Here is an 11,160-nt window from a genome sequence, read left to right as displayed (position 1 = left end):
TGAACTGGGTCATTTGAACTTGTTCATTTTAACTGGTTCATTTGAACTAGTTCATTTGAACTAATTCATTTTAACAAGTTTATTTAAACTGGTTCATTTGAACTAGTTCATTTGAACTAATTCATTTTAACTAGTTCATTTGAACTAGATACTTTGAATAATTTCATTTAAGCTAGTTCATTTGAACTGTTTCATTTAGTTAATTTAAAAAAGTTTCTTTGAACTGGTTCATTTGTATTGGTTCGTTTTAACTAGTTCACTTAACCTGCTTCATTAGAACAGATTCGCTTAAAGTGGCTTATTTGAACTAGTTTATTTGAACTAGTTCATCAAAACTAGTTCAGTTGAACTAGTTCCCGTGCACTGGCCCATTTTAACTAGTTCAATTAAGTTGGTTGATTTGAACTGGTTCATTAGAACTGGTTCATTTGAACTGATTCATTTGAACTCGTTCATTTGATCTAGTTCATTTGATCTAGTTCATTTGAGCTGCTTTATTTGAACTGGTTCATCTGAACTGGTTCATTTGAACTAGTTCATTTGAATTGGTTCATTTGAACAAGTTCATTTTAACTGGTTCATTTGAAATGGTTGAACTGGTTCAGATGAACTGGTTCAGTTGGACTGATTCATTTAAACTTTTTCATTTGAACTAGTTAATTATAACTGGTTCATTTGAACTAGTTCATTTGAACTGGTGCATTTGAACTAGTTCATTTGAACCAGTTTAGTTGAGCTCGTTCATTTAAACTGGTTCATTTGAACCAGTTTATTTGAGCTGGTTCATTTTAACTACAACTAGATACTTTGAATAATTTCATTAAGGTTAGTTCATTTGAACTGCTCCATTTAGTTAATTTAAAAAAGTTTATGTGAACTGGTTCATTTGTAATGGTTCGTTTTAACTAGTTCACTTTAACTGCTTCAATTGAACAGATTCGCTTAAAGTGGCTTATTTGAACTAGTTTATTTGAACTTGTTCATCAAAACTAGTTCATTTGAACTAGTTCCCGTGCACTGGCACATGTTAAGTAGTTCATTTAAGTTGGTTAATTTGAACTGGTTCATTAGAACTGGTTCATTAGAACTGGTTCATTTGAACTGATTCATTTGAAGTAGTTCATTTGATCTATTTCATTTGAGCTGCTTTATTTGAACTGGTTCATTTGAACTGGTTCATTTGAACTGGTTCATTTGAACTGGTTCATTTGAACTGGTTCATTTGAACTAGTTCATTTTAACTGGTTCAATTGAACAAGTTCAATTGAACTGGTTCATTTGAACTGGTTCATTTGAAATGGTTGAACTGGTTCAGATGAACTGGTTCATTTGGACTGATTCATTTGATTCATTTGAACCAGTTTATTTGAGCTGGTTCATTTTAACTGGTTCATTTGAACTAGATACTTTGAATAATTTCATTAAGGTTAGTTCATTTGAACTGCTCCATTTAGTTAATTTAAAAAAGTTTATGTGAACTGGTTCATTTGTAATGGTTCGTTTTAACTAGTTCACTTTAACTGCTTCAATTGAACAGATTCGCTTAAAGTGGCTTATTTGAACTAGTTTATTTGAACTTGTTCATCAAAACTAGTTCATTTGAACTAGTTCCTGTGCACTGGCACATGTTAAGTAGTTCATTTAAGTTGGTTAATTTGAACTGGTTCATTAGAACTGGTTCATTAGAACTGGTTCATTTGAACTTTTTCATTTGAACTAGTTCATTTGAAATGGTTGAACTGGTTCAGATGAACTGGTTCATTTGGACTGATTCATTTGATTCATTTGAACCAGTTTATTTGAACTGGTTCTTTTGAATTGGTGCATTTGAACTGGTTCATTTGAACTAGTTCATTTGAACTAGTTCATTTGAACCAGTTTAGTTGAGATCGTTCATTGAGCTGGTTTATTTGAACTGGTTTATTTGAACTGGTTCATTTGAACTAGTTCATTTTAACTGGTTCAATTTAACAAGTTCAATTGAACTGGTTCATTTGAACTGGTTCATTTGAAATGGTTGAACTGGTTCAGATGAACTAGTTCATTTGGACTGATTCCTTTGAACTGGTTCGTTTGAACTAGTTCATTTGAACTAGTTCATTTGAACCAGTTTAGTTGAGCTCGTTCATTGAGCTGGTTTATTTGAACTGGGTCATTTGAATTTGTTCATTTTAACTGGTTCATTTGAACTAGTTCATTTGAACTGGTTCATTTGAACTAGTTCATTTGAACTAATTCGTTTGAACTAGATACTTTGAATTATTTCATTTAAGCTAGTTCATTTGAACTGCTTCATTTAGTTAATATAAAAAAGTTTCTTTGAACTGGTTCATTTGTATTGGTTCGTTTTAACTTGTTCACTTGACCTGCTTCATTAGAACAGATTCGCTTAAAGTGGCTTATTTGAACTAGTTTATTTGAACTAGTTCCTGTGTTAATTTTAACTAGTTCAATTAAGTTGGTTTATTTGAACTGGTTCATTAGAACTGGTTCATTTGAACTGATTCATTTGAACTAGTTCATTTGATCTAGTTCATTTGATCTAGTTCATTTGAGCTGCTTTATTTAAACTGGTTCATTTGAACTGGTTCATTTGGACTGATTCATTTGAACTGAATCATTTGGAATGGTTGAACTGGTTCAGATGAACTGGTTCATTTGGACTGATTCATTTGAACTTTTTCATTTGAACTGGTTCATTTGAACTAATTCATTTGAACTAGTTCATTTGAACTAGTTCATTTGAACCAGTTTATTTGAGATCTTTCATTGAGCTGGTTTATTTGAACTGGTTCATTTGAACTGGTTCATTTGAACTAGTTCATTTTAACTGGTTCAATTGAACAAGTTCATTTGAACTGGTTCATTTGAACTGGTTCATTTGAACTGGTTCATTTGAAATGGTTGAACTGGTTCAGATGAACTAGTTCATTTGGACTGATTCATTTGAACTGGTTCATTTGAACTGGTTCGTTTGAACTAGTTCATTTGAACCAGTTTAGTTGAGCTCGTTCATTGAGCTGGTTTATTTGAACTTGTTCATTTTAACTGGTTCATTTGAACTAGTTCATTTGAACTGGTTCATTTGAACTAGTTCATTTGAACTAATTCATTTAAACTAGATACTTTGAATAATTTCATTTAAGCTAGTTCATTTGATCTGCTTCATTTAGTTAATTTAAAAAAGTTTCTTCGAACTGGTTCATTTGTATTGGTTCGTTTTAACTAGTTCACTTGACCTGCTTCATTAGAACAGATTCGCTTAAAGTGGCTTATTTGAACTAGTTTATTTGAACTAGTTCATCGCAACTAGTTCATTTGAACTAGTTCCTATGCACTGGCTCATTTTAACTAGTTCAATTAAGTTGGTTTATTTGAACTGGTTCATTAGAACTGGTTCATTTGAACTGATTCATTTGAACTAGATCATTTGATATAGTTCATTTGATCTAGTTCATTTGAGCTGCTTTATTTGAACTGGTTCATCTGTACTGCTTCATTTGAACTAGTTCATTTGAATTGGTTCATTTGAACCAGTTTAGTTGAGATCGTTCATTGAGCTGGTTTATTTGAACTGGTTCATTTGAACTAGTTCATTTTAACTGGTTCATTTGAACAAGTTCATTTGAACTGCTTCATTTGAAATGGTTGAACTGGTTCAGATGAACTATTTGGACTGATTCATTTGAACTGGTTCCATTGAACTGGTTCATTTGAACTGGTTCGATTGAACTGATTCACTTGAAGTAGTTCATTTGATCTATTTCATTTGAGCTGCTTTATTTGAACTGGTTCATTTGAACTGGTTCATTTGAACTAGTTCATTTTAACTGGTTCAATTGAACAAGTTCAATTGAACTGGTTCATTTGAACTGGTTCATTTGAAATGGTTGAACTGGTTCAGATGAACTGGTTCATTTGGACTGATTCATTTGATTCATTTGAACCAGTTTATTTGAGCTGGTTCATTTTAACTGGTTCATTTGAACTAGATACTTTGAATAATTTCATTAAGGTTAGTTCATTTGAACTGCTCCATTTAGTTAATTTAAAAAAGTTTATGTGAACTGGTTCATTTGTAATGGTTCGTTTTAACTAGTTCACTTTAACTGCTTCAATTGAACAGATTCGCTTAAAGTGGCTTATTTGAACTAGTTTATTTCAACTTGTTCATCAAAACTAGTTCATTTGAACTAGTTCCTGTGCACTGGCACATGTTAAGTAGTTCATTTAAGTTGGTTAATTTGAACTGGTTCATTAGAACTAGTTCATTAGAACTGGTTCATTTGAACTTTTTCATTTGAACTAGTTCATTTGAAATGGTTGAACTGGTTCAGATGAACTGGTTCATTTGGACTGATTCACTTGATTCATTTGAACCAGTTTATTTGAACTGGTTCTTTTGAATTGGTGCATTTGAACTGGTTCATTTGAACTGGTTCATTTTAACTAGTTCATTTGAACTAGTTCATTTGAACTAGTTCATTTGAACTAGTTCATTTGAACCAGTTTAGTTGAGATCGTTCATTGAGCTGGTTTATTTGAACTGGTTTATTTGAACTGGTTCATTTGAACTAGTTCATTTTAACTGGTTCATTTGAGCTGGTTCATTTGAAATGGTTGAACTGGTTCAGATGAACTAGTTCATTTGGACTGATTCCTTTGAACTGGTTCGTTTGAACTAGTTCATTTGAACTAGTTCATTTGAACCAGTTTAGTTGAGCTCGTTCATTGAGCTGGTTTATTTGAACTGGGTCATTTGAATTTGTTCATTTTAACTGGTTCATTTGAACTAGTTCATTTGAACTGGTTCATTTGAACAAGTTCAATTGAACTAGTTCATTTGAACTAATTCATTTGAACTAGATACTTTGAATTATTTCATTTAAGCTAGTTCATTTGAACTGCTTCATTTAGTTAATATAAAAAAGTTTCTTTGAACTGGTTCATTTGTATTGGTTCGTTTTAACTAGTTCACTTGACCTGCTTCATTAGAACAGATACGCTTAAAGTGGCTTATTTGAACTAGTTTATTTGAACTAGTTCCTGTGTTAATTTTAACTAGTTCAATTAAGTTGGTTTATTTGAACTGGTTCATTAGAACTGGTTCATTTGAACTGATTCATTTGAACTAGTTCATTTGATCTAGTTCATTTGATCTAGTTCATTTGAGCTGCTTTATTTAAACTGGTTCATTTGAACTGGTTCATTTGTATTGGTTCGTTTTAACTAGTTCACTTGACCTGCTTCATTAGAACAGATTCGCTTAAAGTGGCTTATTTGAACTAGTTTATTTGAACTAGTTCATCGCAACTAGTTCATTTGAACTAGTTCCTGTGCACTGGCTCATTTTAACTAGTTCAATTAAGTTGGTTTATTTGAACTGGTTCATTAGAACTGGTTCATTTGAACTGATTCATTTGAACTAGATCATTTGATCTAGTTCATTTGATCTAGTTCATTTGAGCTGCTTTATTTGAACTGGTTCATCTGTACTGCTTCATTTGAACTAGTTCATTTGAATTGGTTCATTTGAACCAGTTTAGTTGAGATCGTTCATTGAGCTGGTTTATTTGAACTGGTTCATTTGAACTAGTTCATTTTAACTGGTTCATTTGAACAAGATCATTTGAACTGCTTCATTTGAAATGGTTGAACTGGTTCAGATGAACTATTTGGACTGATTCATTTGAACTGGTTCCATTGAACTGGTTCATTTGAACTGGTTCGATTGAACTAGTTCATTTGAACTAGTTCATTTGAACCAGGTTAGTTGAGCTCGTTCATTGAGCTGGTTTATTTGAACTGGGTCATTTGAACTTGTTCATTTTAACTGGTTCATTTGAACTAGTTCGTTTGAACTAATTCATTTTAACTAGTTCATTTGAACTAGATACTTTGAAGAATTTCATTTAAGCTAGTTCATTTGATCTGCTTCATTTAGTTAATTTAAAAAAGTTTCTTTGAACTGGTTCATTTGTATTGGTTCGTTTTAACTAGTTGACTTGACCTGCTTCATTAGAACAGATCCGCTTAAAGTGGCTTATTTGAACTAGTTTATTTGAACTAGTTCATCAAAACTAGTTCATTTGAACTAGTTCCTGTGCACTGGCTCATTAAACTAGTTCATTTAAGTTGGTTTATTTGAACTGGTTCATTAGAACTGGTTCATATGAACTGATTCATTTGAACTAGTTCATTTGATCTAGTTCATTTGAGCTGCTTTATTTGAACAGGTTCATTTGAATTGGTTCATTTGAACTAGTTCATTTGAACTGGTTCATTTGAAATGGTTGAACTGGTTCAGATGAACTAGTTCATTTGGACTGATTCATTTGAACTGGTGCATTTGAACTAGTTCATTTGAACCAGTTTAGTTGAGCTCGTTCATTTAAACTGGTTCATTTGAACTTTTTCATTTTAACTGGTTCATTTGAACTAGTTCATTTGAACTAATTCATTTTAACTAGTTTATTTAAACTGGTTCATTTGAACTAGTTCATTTGAACTAATTCATTTTAACTAGTTCATTTGAACTAGATACTTTGAATAATTTCATTTGATCTAGTTCATTTGAACTAGTTCATTTGAACTAGTTCATTTGAACTAGTTCATTTTAACCAGATTAGTTGAGATCGTTCATTGAGCTGGTTTATTTGAACTGGTTCATTTGAACTGGTTCATTTGAACTAGTTCATTTTAACTGGTTCAATTGAACAAGTTCATTTGAACTGGTTCATTTGAACTAGTTCATTTGAACTGGTTCATTTGAAATGGTTGAACTGGTTCAAATGAACTAGTTCATTAAGGTTAGTTCATTTGAACTGCTCCATTTAGTTAATTTAAAAAAGTTTATGTGAACTGGTTCATTTGTAATGGTTCGTTTTAACTAGTTCACTTTAACTGCTTCAATTGAACACATTCGCTTAAAGTGGCTTATTTGAACTAGTTTATTTGAACTTGTTCATCAAAACTAGTTCATTTGAACTAGTTCCTGTGCACTGGCACATGTTAAGTAGTTCATTTAAGTTGGTTAATTTGAACTGGTTCATTAGAACTGGTTCATTTGAACTTTTTCATTTGAACTAGTTCATTTGAAATGGTTGAACTGGTTCAGATGAACTGGTTCATTTGGACTGATTCATCTGATTCATTTGAACCAGTTTATTTGAACTGGTTCTTTTGAATTGGTGCATTTGAACTGGTTCATTTGAACTGGTTCATTTTAACTAGTTCATTTGAACTAGTTCATTTGAACTAGTTCATTTGAACTAGTTCATTTGAACTAGTTCATTTGAACCAGTTTAGTTGAGATCGTTCATTGAGCTGGTTTAATTGAACTGGTTTATTTGAACTGGTTCATTTGAACTAGTTCATTTTAACTGGTTCAATTGAACAAGTTCAATTGAACTGGTTCATTTGAACTGGTTCATTTGAAATGGTTGAACTGGTTCAGATGAACTAGTTCATTTGGACTGATTCCTTTGAACTGGTTCGTTTGAACTAGTTCATTTGAACTAGTTCATTTGAACCAGTTTAGTTGAGCTCGTTCATTGAGCTGGTTTATTTGAACTGGGTCATTTGAATTTGTTCATTTTAACTGGTTCATTTGAACTAGTTCATTTGAACTGGTTCATTTGAACTAGTTCATTTGAACTAGTTCATTTGAACTAATTCATTTGAACTAGATACTTTGAATTATTTCATTTAAGCTAGTTCATTTGAACTGCTTCATTTAGTTAATATAAAAAAGTTTCTTTGAACTGGTTCATTTGTATTGGTTCGTTTTAACTAGTTCACTTGACCTGCTTCATTAGAACAGATTCGCTTAAAGTGGCTTATTTGAACTAGTTTATTTGAACTAGTTCCTGTGTTAATTTTAACTAGTTCAATTAAGTTGGTTTATTTGAACTGGTTCATTAGAACTGGTTCATTTGAACTGATTCATTTGAACTAGTTCATTTGATCTAGTTCATTTGATCTAGTTCATTTGAGCTGCTTTATTTAAACTGGTTCATTTGAACTGGTTCATTTGAACTGGTTCATTTGAACTAGTTCATTTGAACTGAATCATTTGGAATGGTTGAACTGGTTCAGATGAACTGGTTCATTTGGACTGATTCATTTGAACTTTTTCATTTGAACTGGTTCATTTGAACTAATTCATTTGAACTAGTTCATTTGAACTAGTTCATTTGAACTAGTTCATTTGAACTAGTTCATTTGAACCAGTTTATTTGAGATCTTTCATTGAGCTGGTTTATTTGAACTGGTTCATTTGAACTAGTTCATTTTAACTGGTTCAATTGAACAAGTTCATTTGAACTGGTTCATTTGAACTGGTTCATTTGAACTGGTTCATTTGAAATGGTTGAACTGGTTCAGATGAACAAGTTCATTTGGACTGATTCATTTGAACTGGTTCATTTGAACTGGTTCGTTTGAACTAGTTCATTTGAACCAGTTTAGTTGAGCTCGTTCATTGAGCTGGTTTATTTGAACTTGTTCATTTTAACTGGTTCATTTGAACTAGTTCATTTGAACTGGTTCATTTGAACTAGTTCATTTGAACTAATTCATTTAAACTAGATACTTTGAATAATTTCATTTAAGCTAGTTCATTTGATCTGCTTCATTTAGTTAATTTAAAAAAGTTTCTTCGAACTGGTTCGTTTGTATTGGTTCGTTTTAACTAGTTCACTTGACCTGCTTCATTAGAACAGATTCGCTTAAAGTGGCTTATTTGAACTAGTTTATTTGAACTAGTTCATCGCAACTAGTTCATTTGAACTAGTTCCTGTGCACTGGCTCATTTTAACTAGTTCAATTAAGTTGGTTTATTTGAACTGGTTCATTAGAACTGGTTCATTTGAACTGATTCATTTGAACTAGATCATTTGATCTAGTTCATTTGATCTAGTTCATTTGAGCTGCTTTATTTGAACTGGTTCATCTGTACTGCTTCATTTGAACTAGTTCATTTGAATTGGTTCATTTGAACCAGTTTAGTTGAGATCGTTCATTGAGCTGGTTTATTTGAACTGGTTCATTTGAACTAGTTCATTTTAACTGGTTCATTTGAACAAGTTCATTTGAACTGCTTCATTTGAAATGGTTGAACTGGTTCAGATGAACTATTTGGACTGATTCATTTGAACTGGTTCCATTGAACTGGTTCATTTGAACTGGTTCGATTGAACTAGTTCATTTGAACTAGTTCATTTGAACCAGGTTAGTTGAGCTCGTTCATTGAGCTGGTTTATTTGAACTGGGTCATTTGAACTTGTTCATTTTAACTGGTTCATTTGAACTAGTTCGTTTGAACTAATTCATTTTAACTAGTTCATTTGAACTAGATACTTTGAAGAATTTCATTTAAGCTAGTTCATTTGAACTGCTTCATTTAGTTAATTTAAAAAAGTTTCTTTGAACTGGTTCATTTGTATTGGTTCGTTTTAACTAGTTGACTTGACCTGCTTCATTAGAACAGATCCGCTTAAAGTGGCTTATTTGAACTAGTTTATTTGAACTAGTTCATCAAAACTAGTTCATTTGAACTAGTTCCTGTGCACTGGCTCATTTAACTAGTTCATTTAAGTTGGTTTATTTGAACTGGTTCATTAGAACTGGTTCATTTGAACTGATTCATTTGAACTAGTTCATTTGATCTAGTTCATTTGAGCTGCTTTATTTGAACAGGTTCATTTGAATTGGTTCATTTGAACTAGTTCATTTGAACTGGTTCATTTGAAATGGTTGAACTGGTTCAGATGAACTAGTTCATTTGGACTGATTCATTTGAACTGGTGCATTTGAACTAGTTCATTTGAACCAGTTTAGTTGAGCTCGTTCATTTAAACTGGTTCATTTGAACCAGTTTATTTGAGCTGGTTCATTTTAACTGGGTCATTTGAACTTTTTCATTTTAACTGGTTCATTTGAACTAGTTCATTTGAACTAATTCATTTTAACTAGTTTATTTAAACTGGTTCATTTGAACTAGTTCATTTGAACTAATTCATTTTAACTAGTTCATTTTAACTAGATACTTTGTATAATTTCATTTGATCTAGTTCATTTGAACTAGTTCATTTGAACTAGTTCATTTGAACCAGATTAGTTGAGATCGTTCATTGAGCTGGTTTATTTGAACTGGTTCATTTGAACTGGTTCATTTGAACTAGTTCATTTTAACTGGTTCAATTGAACAAGTTCATTTGAACTGGTTCATTTGAACTAGTTCATTTGAACTGGTTCATTTGAAATGGTTGAACTGGTTCAGATGAACTAGTTCATTTGGACTGATTCATTTGAACTGCTTCATTTGAACTGATTCGTTTGAACTAGTTCATTTGAACCAGTTTAGTTGAGCTCGTTCATTGAGCTGGTTTATTTGAACGAGGTCATTTGAACTTGTTCATTTTAACTGGTTCATTTGAACTAGTTCATTTGAACTGGTTCATTTGAACTAGTTCATTTGAACTACTTGATCTAGTTCATTTGAGCTGCTTTATTTTAACTGGTTCATCTGAACTGGTTCATTTGAACTAGTTCATTTGAATTGGTTCATTTGAACAAGTTCATTTTAACTGGTTCATTTGAATTGGTTGAACTGGTTCAGATGAACTGGTTGAACTGGTTCAGATGAACTGGTTCATTTGGACTGATTCATTTAAACTTTTTCATTTGAACTAGTTCATTATAACTGGTTTATTTGAACTAGTTCATTTGAACTGGCGCATTTGAACTAGTTCACTTGAACCAGTTTAGTTGAGCTCGTTCATTTAAATTGGTTCATTTGAACCAGTTTATTTGAGCTGGTTCATTTTAACTAGTTCATTTGAACTAGATACTTTGCATAATTTCATTTAAGTTAGCTCATTTGAACTGCTCCATTTAGTTAATTTAAAAAAGTTTATGTGAACTGGTTCATTTGTAATGGTTCGTTTTAACTAGTACACTTGAACTGCTTCAATTGAACAGATTCGCTTAAAGTGGCTTATTTGAACTAGTTTATTTGAACTTGTTCATCAAAACTAGTTCATTTGAACTAGTTCCTGTGCACTGGCACATTTTAAGTAGTTCATTTAAGTTGGTTAATTTGAACTGGTTCATTAGAACTGGTTCATTTTAACTGATTCATTTGAAGTAGTTCATTTG

The sequence above is a fragment of the Drosophila hydei genome, unplaced genomic scaffold, assembly GCF_003285905.1.
Source record: "Drosophila hydei strain 15085-1641.00,03,60 unplaced genomic scaffold, DhydRS2 tig00000384-arrow-arrow-pilon, whole genome shotgun sequence".
Lineage (NCBI taxonomy): Eukaryota > Metazoa > Arthropoda > Insecta > Diptera > Drosophilidae > Drosophila > Drosophila hydei.
The sequence above is the reverse complement of the archived record's forward strand: the minus strand, read 5'-3'. Positions refer to the sequence as shown.